Source organism: Euprymna scolopes, chromosome 27 (genome assembly GCF_053919585.1).
Source record: "Euprymna scolopes isolate OS-2025 chromosome 27, ASM5391958v1, whole genome shotgun sequence".
Taxonomy (NCBI): Eukaryota; Metazoa; Mollusca; class Cephalopoda; order Sepiida; family Sepiolidae; genus Euprymna; species Euprymna scolopes.
The window spans coordinates 14,235,452-14,244,876 of NC_136508.1; the positions used below are offsets into that span (position 1 = coordinate 14,235,452).

Sequence of the window (9,425 nt, forward strand, 5' to 3'; positions counted from 1 at the left end):
ATTCTGTCCCTAAGAACGTGCATCTACATTTTCTAACCCCATTTTATAATTTTCCATTTAAAAAGTTATATGTCTTTACTTTTAACAAATTTGGATTTAAAATTACAAGGCGACAAACTTCTTCATGCCAAACTCAACACTTTTGTAATTACTGAATATTTCATAGTTCTTTACAAGAGTATGTAACTGTTATTTTCTTGACACTCATTTTAAAGGACCTATGATTAATAATTGTTTTACCCGGTACTCTTCTCCTCACTCATAACACGCATTTTCTCTTGGTAATTTGAACGACAATTGATACCATATCCCAAACGCAAACCAATGGCGATGAGCTGTAACCTGTAACCTGTAACCATTAACATGAACTTTCCGAAGTTTTCTGCGTTTGATCTTTATGACAATTCCCCTTGTTTAATGCTGCTTTCCATAAAAAAACGAGGAAAATGTTCTGCTAGTCATTTCCATAGATTCTATTAGTCTAAATTGAGTAACCACGTCGTTTTCTTCGCGATAATCAATCATTACACTCATAAATATGCGTATTTTTATCTCATAATCCCAAAGTATTTTCCTATTAATAAGCTACTAATTTTATATCCATCTACAACCTCGTGTTCATCACTTTTTGTTCCCATAATAAGATCGCTTGCTGTTGCAGATATTTCTATAACTCATCTGTCAATATGCTTGCGAGCAGCTGTCACATGAATGAAAGCAAGGTGATGGGCAGAAAGTGATCAACTAGTGTTTGAAATATTAGTCTGCCACAGCGGTGTTTGTCACGCGTGATCTTTTCAGGAATTACATCTTGTATACAAATTCTTGGCCTTTTGGTCAAGATCAAAGTGTAGTATCTGTTCTTCAGATGCTGCACTTCTATTTCTTGTTCTCTTTCGGTGGAGGAGAAATCCTCCACGACTGAGACAATTTTTATTTTTGTACCTTTTCTCCACGTTAAAAAACGACCCTGGTGTCTAACTCTGTCCCGTGGGGAGGCATAGTAAATAGGTACAAATCCCCTCAATGTGAGATGGATTCCATCCATGCAATGTGGTAATTTTTGTTTTTAGCTTTTCTTACAAAATAATATCCTTGTACAGCGTCTGTTCCCGCAGCTTTCTAATTTGACACTTTTGTACATTATATTATTAGTTTCTCTTTTTTCAGTTTAATTACCTCATGAGGTTGCTTTAAATTATATTGTATTTTAATTCAAAAATATTCCCGCCACCAAAAAATGCCCGTTATATGTCTATTTCATTAACACAATAAGACTTCAAATATATATACATATTTTTGACTTTTGTAAGAATTTTACGAGATTTTTTCAACTAAATTTTGGTGCAAACTAAATAATCTCTTTTCTCGGAAATGTTGAGTTTCTATTCATATCTCTTCTCTTTTGGATGTTTAGCTAGTAGGGTTTGTTTGATATCTACCATGACGGTTTTAATTCCTTTTCGTTCCACTCTTATTGTCGAAGGTATTTAATGCATATATATATATATATATATATATATATATATATATATATATATATATATATATATGCTATACTTTTGAGCCCAATTGTACTCGAAACCTTTATTTAATTTTATAGTCAATCTTTTCTTCTTTTTTCACCTTGGTGCTAACCTCCCTCAAAAGTATGTGTTTCTCAAATAGTCTGACATTATTTCAATACTTAATTTACTTTTACCCATGCACTTTCAGAGTTTATCCGTCTAGTTTCTAAAAAAATATATATCACATATTATCCTCCGCAAAAATATTTTCCAAGCATATTAACAGTGCTTCTACCATCCCCATTTCGTCATCATACTGGTAATTGCACCGGCTTCGATTTCCTTTCCCTTGGCTGCAACACCATCCACATCTTTAACAACATTATATGTACGTTACTGGTTAATTTGCACATTCTAGTCATCCCTTGTAACATCTCCGTAAAGATGTGTTATGGCGTACAATTACAGATCTGAAACCCTACAATCTTCCCTATTGGTCAGAAATAAGCAAGTGTATGAATGCAAAAGTTCCTCACACCCACTATTCTCTAAACATATGTTTTCGATAGGCTTTCTTTATTCATCTAAACTATTCCTTCGGAAGAACAATTGTATGTGAGTCCACTTATTCTATCAGTTGAAAGTTGATGGCTGGGTTATTGCTGCTGTACCATGCTATACCGGTCAGGTGTAGACCTTAATTTTATTCCAGTTCTATTAACACAACTGTTTGGATTGGTGTTTTATTCTCACGATGTTTATTAAATATTATGGCAACAAAACACCGATGTTTGGTTTTTGAAGTAGTTCGGAATCTGAGTTTTCCTCTTGATAGTTGGGGTTTCCAAACTGTTGCGCAAAACATACATGCACCTACTGGTTTTAAGACCCAGTTCTTCGACTGGTGTATCACCTTCAACCAGTAACACAGGTATGGTATGCTTCAATATAATATATATGCCTATATATATATATATATTAATATATATATATATATATATATATACATACATACATATGTATACATATATACATATACATCTGCATATATATACATACATAAATACATATATGTACATATATACATATATACATATATATGCACATATATAAAGAGATATGCACATATATACAGAGATATACACATATGCTTATATACATATATATATATATATATATGTATTTATATATATATATATACATGTGTATGCACATGTGTATATACATGTGTATACATATATAAATATATAAATGTATATATACAGGTATATATATACATATACATGCGAATATACACGCACATACAACATGTATAAATATGCATACATATATAAACATATATACATACATATGCATATATACATATACATGTATGAATATATATATATATGCATATATACATAATTATATACATATATATTGTATATGTACATATATAGACGTATATACATATATATATTCCTTAGCATATATATACATATATATATATATATATATACACACATATACATACATACATATATACATATATGCATATATATATATATATATATATATATATATATATATATATATATATATATATATATATATATATATATATATATATATATATATATACTAGCGGCAAAAAAATCTGGGACAGTTTATTTCTCCAGAAGTGTGTAAGTTTATTTGACCTCCCCCCGACTTATCTGGAGAAAATGATAAAAAAAGTTGTCCCTAAATTTTCGGCCCGCATATATATATATATATATATATATATATATATATATATATATATATATATATATATATATATATATATATTTGAACACGTTGCTCTTGTTCGTAGAAAAAGTCGACACAGAATCCGCGCTGATCAATTTAGATCAGTCAAAAGCATTCGACAGAGTACACCACCGTTACCTAGACTAGAGGCTATCTTCGCTCGGCTGGGTGTGGCACACATTTTCTTTCTTGGATTCGCCTCTTCTATGCTAACACCGGTACTATGGCGGAAATTATTGGGGTGAGGTCGAAACCCTTTATGTTAACGACATTCATCCGTCATTATTGTCCGTTATCACGCATGTTATATGTGCTCGCGCAAGAGTAATTTTTTCGCAAGCTTCGGGTGAATGCGATCCTTCGCGGGATTACTTTTCCAGAAGGCTCTCCCCGAGTAAAATATATCGCCTACGCCGACGATGTGACCGTGCTTGTAACGAGCACTGCCGCGTTAGAGCTGTCGACATAGAAACAAGTCGGTATTCAAAGTTAACAGGGGCTATTATTAACAACGTTAAATCTATTGGCTTTCGTATTGGTGCCTGGACAGGTATGGTCCTTCGGGGGCACTTTGCCTGAACTGATGGGTATGCAAGCTACTAAGCGTCTGGTTTGGCCGCGACGTCCGGCTGGAGCAACATTGGTCGGAAGTATTCGAAGCGATCAATGTCATATCTCATTTGTTGTCCTTGAGAAACCTGTCATGGAAGGGTCGGAGGTAGGTGTGTAATTTTCATAACTAACCTCTCATCCTATACCGTCTATCACGTAATCAGAAATACGAAAGTAGAGATAATTCACAAGAATATTACAATTTATAAAGAGACCAGCATAATCTTTCGGAGACCTCCCTAGTTGATCTGCTGCGTGTTCTTTTTGCATTTTATGGCGCGGAAAACAAGCCATAGTTAGCCAGTAGGTATGTTATCTGCAGCTGTCTGAAGGCGGTCTGGGTATGCCTAGTGTAAAAATTCGAAGACACACTCATAAACCGATATATCTTGACCGAATGTGTACACCTAGTGAGGGATCCAGTTGTCATCTGCATAGAAACACTAAGAAAGCCTTTCAAGCTGTGGAGAGCTTGCATTCAGCTTAGGGGGAGGCACTGTTCGAGAGGAAAAGATTGAGGAGTTCGGTTGTACGAAGGAGGAGCGCCGCTTGATATGCGCATGTTTCCCTGGGTTGAGTTGCTTCGGTAATTACGAGGTATCACTCACCTGGCTGATAATTAGAAATACCATCTGGGTCGGCAAAAGACTTTACGCAGCGGGTTTTACTAAGACACCTTGTTCTGTCCGATGCGCTGATTGGGAGGAAGACCTTGATCATGCTTTCTACCACTGCGCTATCATGCGACCGTTCTGTGTGCTAGTTGAAATCTTAACGGTTCGCATGCTGAACGGGCGGTATTTTTTCTTCTGGATTCGGTTTCCCCGTGCCTAACCCATGAAGAAAGAAGAACGCTATGTGTTTCTGCGTTTGCTACCAATTATGAGAGACGTGATTTGGACGACGCGACAGAAAGAGGTTTACGTATATCAGATCTCCACTGCTCCCCAGCTTCTTCTCACTTGTAAACAGTGACTGGAAATGTGAATTAAGCTGCAGAAGGTGAAACTCACTCTGGCAAATTTCGTCAAAACGTGGATGAAAGTTTCGTGCCTGTGTACAATGAGTGGAGCTAATCTTGAGTTCGTTTATGACTCGAGTTAAGTTTAAAGAATATTAGCAATCGTGAACAAACGTAGACATTCATCGGACCATTTACAATAGGATAGTAAGGCAATTTTGTTTATTTTTGGAACCTTTGTATAGAGTGTGCATGTTGTCCTCGTCCCAATCGCATTTTAGTTTTTCCCGGGCATATACCCCATTTTTTTAAATAATGCCCACTTTCATCCCTATTTAGCTGACGGGTATATTGTTTTGTAGTGATGTAAACCCATTGCGTAGTGTTAATTTAATAAAGGCATTTTTCGGGGGACCTACATTTATTTCGACTGCCAAAATGTTCTATCTGCCACCATGAGTTGTGACGCGTTTCTTTTTCTAACACCCATTTTTTATTGTACATTCTCATTCCGGCTTTTTGATAAGTAAGATTTATGCCCCCCACATCATGTATATTTTCCATTTCAGGTTTTAATTATGTTTTCCCACAGAACGAGTCCGGTATTTTGTTGAAAGAATCTAGTTTAGTTAACGATGTATTAGTAAGGTCAACATAAATCCACATCTATCTTTTTTGTCTTGTGCTACATTTTATAGTAAATATTGTTTCACAATAAATACATATTTATGCCACATTGGAAGTCAAAAACATTAGCCATCTACACACAGACACACACATACACGCACGTGTATATATATATATATATATATATATATATATATATATATATATATATATATATATATATATATATATTTGTATATATATATATATATATATATATGATTCGTTTTTTTGGAAAAAAGAATTCCAGCAGAGTGCTCAATTAAAAGGAAAATCCAAATTTTAAGAGCGTACTTATATTTTGTGTACAGAAAGTTGTTAGTTGAGACAGGTCATTGGTACCGTCGGTTTCAAGCCCGATAATAAGGCCCGTTTAAGGTATCCTTATCGAGCTCTCTTCAGCCAATAGACGAATATTGGCTGAAGAGAGCTCGATAAGGATACCTTACCTTAAACGGGCCTTATTATCGGGCTTGAAACCGACGGTACCAATGACCTGTCTCAACTAACAACTTTCTGTACACAATATATATATATATATATATATATATATATATATATATATATATATATATATATATATTTAGTGGAGATGGTAATTGACGTCGAATTAAACTGTGTTAAATTTTGAAACGATAATATTTTTAATAACGCCGTTGTAATTTGTAATTGTCCCGGTGAGAAATTTTAGTTCACTAATAAAACTGATTACTTACAAAGTAATTCAAGCGCAATAATAATAGCCTTGCAATTCTTAATTAATGAAAACGTCTTACAATTATTCATCGAAAAATTTAGTTTTGCGAAAATTATTATATATGTGCTTTGTTTGATTATTTATTAATGTTTTATTTGGCTTCGCTAATATATTTAAGAATGTATTTATTTACATTTCCCAGTAGTGATCTACGTGTGGAAAATGATTGCTCGTATTTTGAAAGAAAAATCAGGTTTAGAAAATTAAAAGAAAATAGCTTATATAAACAGTTGACTTTCCAGCAAAATTAGCTTTATTCTCTTTTGAACTCGGTATGCTATGATTCGTTTATTAAAATGAACTAACCCGACCACTGTATATATAGGCATGCGTAAATATTTTTGTTTCTGTCATCTGTAAGTACAAATGATATACAAAATAACACTATGGACATAAGTATTATTTTCCTTAGAACACGCAGAACCTGGACATATATCATTGACGAAACACTCACGATACGATTAACTGCCGAATAGCACCTAGCAATTGCATACATGATGGTGATTAAATCGTTTCCGGTTGTACTACCAACTACGCAAGCGTTATTATTACACACAATTTACGCTTGAAAGCTAAACATTTTGCTTTTCACGCGCGGGTAATTTAGTTGACGTTAGATAAACTTGCAAAGGCATGTTTGTATGAGCTCCTGTCATTGTCAGACTTAATGCTTAACTACAAAGTCTATTTATACTCGAGTGCAGTCTATTCATATATCTAACATCCGTTTAAAGTGTTGTTTGAATAAAGTCCGCATTCTTTTTCGGTTATCACCACATCTTATTCTTTGTGTTCCCGTTTTATCGAAGCTTTGTAGAAGATATAATCGGTTATTTACTGCGTTCGTTTCTTTAAAATATCTCCAGATATCGCTTATATCTTTAAAGTGTTATTCTTTATTATCGATATTATATAGGTTATTCATATGATCGCACTGCGTTCATGTATTGGCTATCCAAAACTACGTCCTTATTTGAAAGAGAATGTGTGTACGTTGAATATGATACATTTGTATGTGTTTCGTAAGGAGTTTAAAAAGCAGTAATTACCAGCTAGCTTAACACGCTTCACCATTCATTATGATATTGAACACCAGAAAAATATAGGAGAAAACAGGGCTATAATTTGTAGTTTGCATTATTTGGACTTCAGAAATCTTACTGACTATTGTGCGGAAAAAATTTCAACCGATTTAATCCCCAACCGGTTTGAATTATCTTTTAAAGGACAGCTAATGTTAAGAATTGTGATGATGGATATAATATAAAAAATGATTTGCTTATGCACTGAGTATATTGCAAAATCTTGTTGTATCCACTGCTGTATGTTGTTCTGAAAAAGAGGGTGAGACAAAATGCAATCCTCAACTTGTTTTAACTGTGACGATGTTAATACGAACGTAATAATAACATGCTTCACATGTGGTAAAATAAATGTCTCGCTTCGAAATTTCGTGCATATACTCGAGTCTTATTCTAAATTTACAGAGTTTTATATGTCACACTTGTACAAGGTTTGAGATTATAGTGAGTTAGACCTCGTGAAAATAGCGTATTAGTTGAGAGAAATAGTCTGGTGATGAATATATTAGAAACTATCAACTTTCATTTCCAGTATTTAGACAGATATGCTATACATCCATTTCGTCTTATAAAAAAGGGGACGGAAAAGGCGGTTGTAAAATAACAAAAACAAAAACACTATAGCGACTGGCAGTGTGAAGTTATGTGAAATCATTATTACAACTTCATTTTGACGACATCCATTAGATGTATGTGGTTTAAATGCAGTCTCTTAATGCGTATAAACTCTTTGTATATTTTACACTCCACAGATGAGTGAAACATCCAATGTAGTTTGTGTGGCCTCCTTTTTCTATAAGTTATTGTTGGCACAAATTTTAATAAAAACCAGGCATCACCACTTTTGTGATCGCAGGTTGAGTTTTCGCGCATGTGTACTAAGCTAAGCAGCTTCTATTAGAAAAGCTTTATTTCACAAAGGAGACGCAAAAACAGTTCATATGTGTAAGAAAGATAACTCTGAGACAATGTCTGATTATCTGTCATTCGACACAGCTGTACACTGTTTGTGTCTCAGCATAAAGGACCGGCATCAAGACATACCTTTCTTCCATATACTCCCACCATATCAGATGAGGGAAGACCCAGCGAATGTAAACTGTTCCCGCTTGAATACTGAATAGATAACAGTAAACATTTAGAGATGTTACAATCGTAGCTTTTATTACTGACACTAGCACACACATAAGGTAGATACGATAGACTTCACTTAATAAGTAATAATGAAATAAATCACACTTGTTATCTATAGATCGAAACTTAAAAAGATGGAATAAAACCTGGTTTTACAGTCAATAATATAATCCAAGCGGTATTGATATGGGATGATGTCCAGAAAATGATGTAAATTAAACCGATATTTATACAATTGATGAGGTATTAGAAAGTACTCGCAAACCAAGTCAAGACGGACGCAAGTGTAAATGTGTTCCAAGTCCTTTCTACGCAATTTATTGGATTCAAATATTGTTAGATGGTAAAATTAAATAAACCATTTACGTTGTTTACGTGTTAGTTATTTGTCCAATACTAAATTGTTTTGAAAAATGTACATGCTTATGTAAATATTAAGTATCAATTCGCAGCCTTGCTGTGAAAACTTTGTTCTCTTTGCCAGTTTTTATACAGGTTGTCTGTTCCACATTTTTACGTTAACTACTTAGCTGATATCGCTGTAATTGAAGATTAATCTTTGGTAAAATGGAATGAAATATATCAAGTATTATGCCATCTCTTTCATAATAGCCATGAATTGTATTAGTAACTGCAAGGGAACATTTACTCTTGATTTTTAATCGGAATGTAAGGAGCCGATCTGGCTAAAATTTTAACCTTAATTAGGGTTGTATTAAACGTAATTTGAAGCAAATTCCGCCATCGATTAAGCATAAAATCCTAATTCTAAGTCAGCGACGTATATTTATTCCGAGTTTGTTATCTGGTGAAAAATATATTCGTTTTAGTATAGGCACCGCCAAAAATGGCCGCAAAATCAAGTTGTTGTTGTATTTTAAAACGAAATCACATTTATTAAAATCTATTATTTCTGAGTAACTTTTTTTTCCAAG

General features: G+C 33.8%; 1 pseudogene; it reads left to right on the forward strand.

Moving 5' to 3' along the window:
• Positions 1–817: 817 nt before the first annotated feature.
• Positions 818–950, forward strand: LOC145249159 (U2 spliceosomal RNA; annotated as a pseudogene).
• The last annotated feature ends 8,475 nt before the right edge of the window (positions 951–9,425 follow it).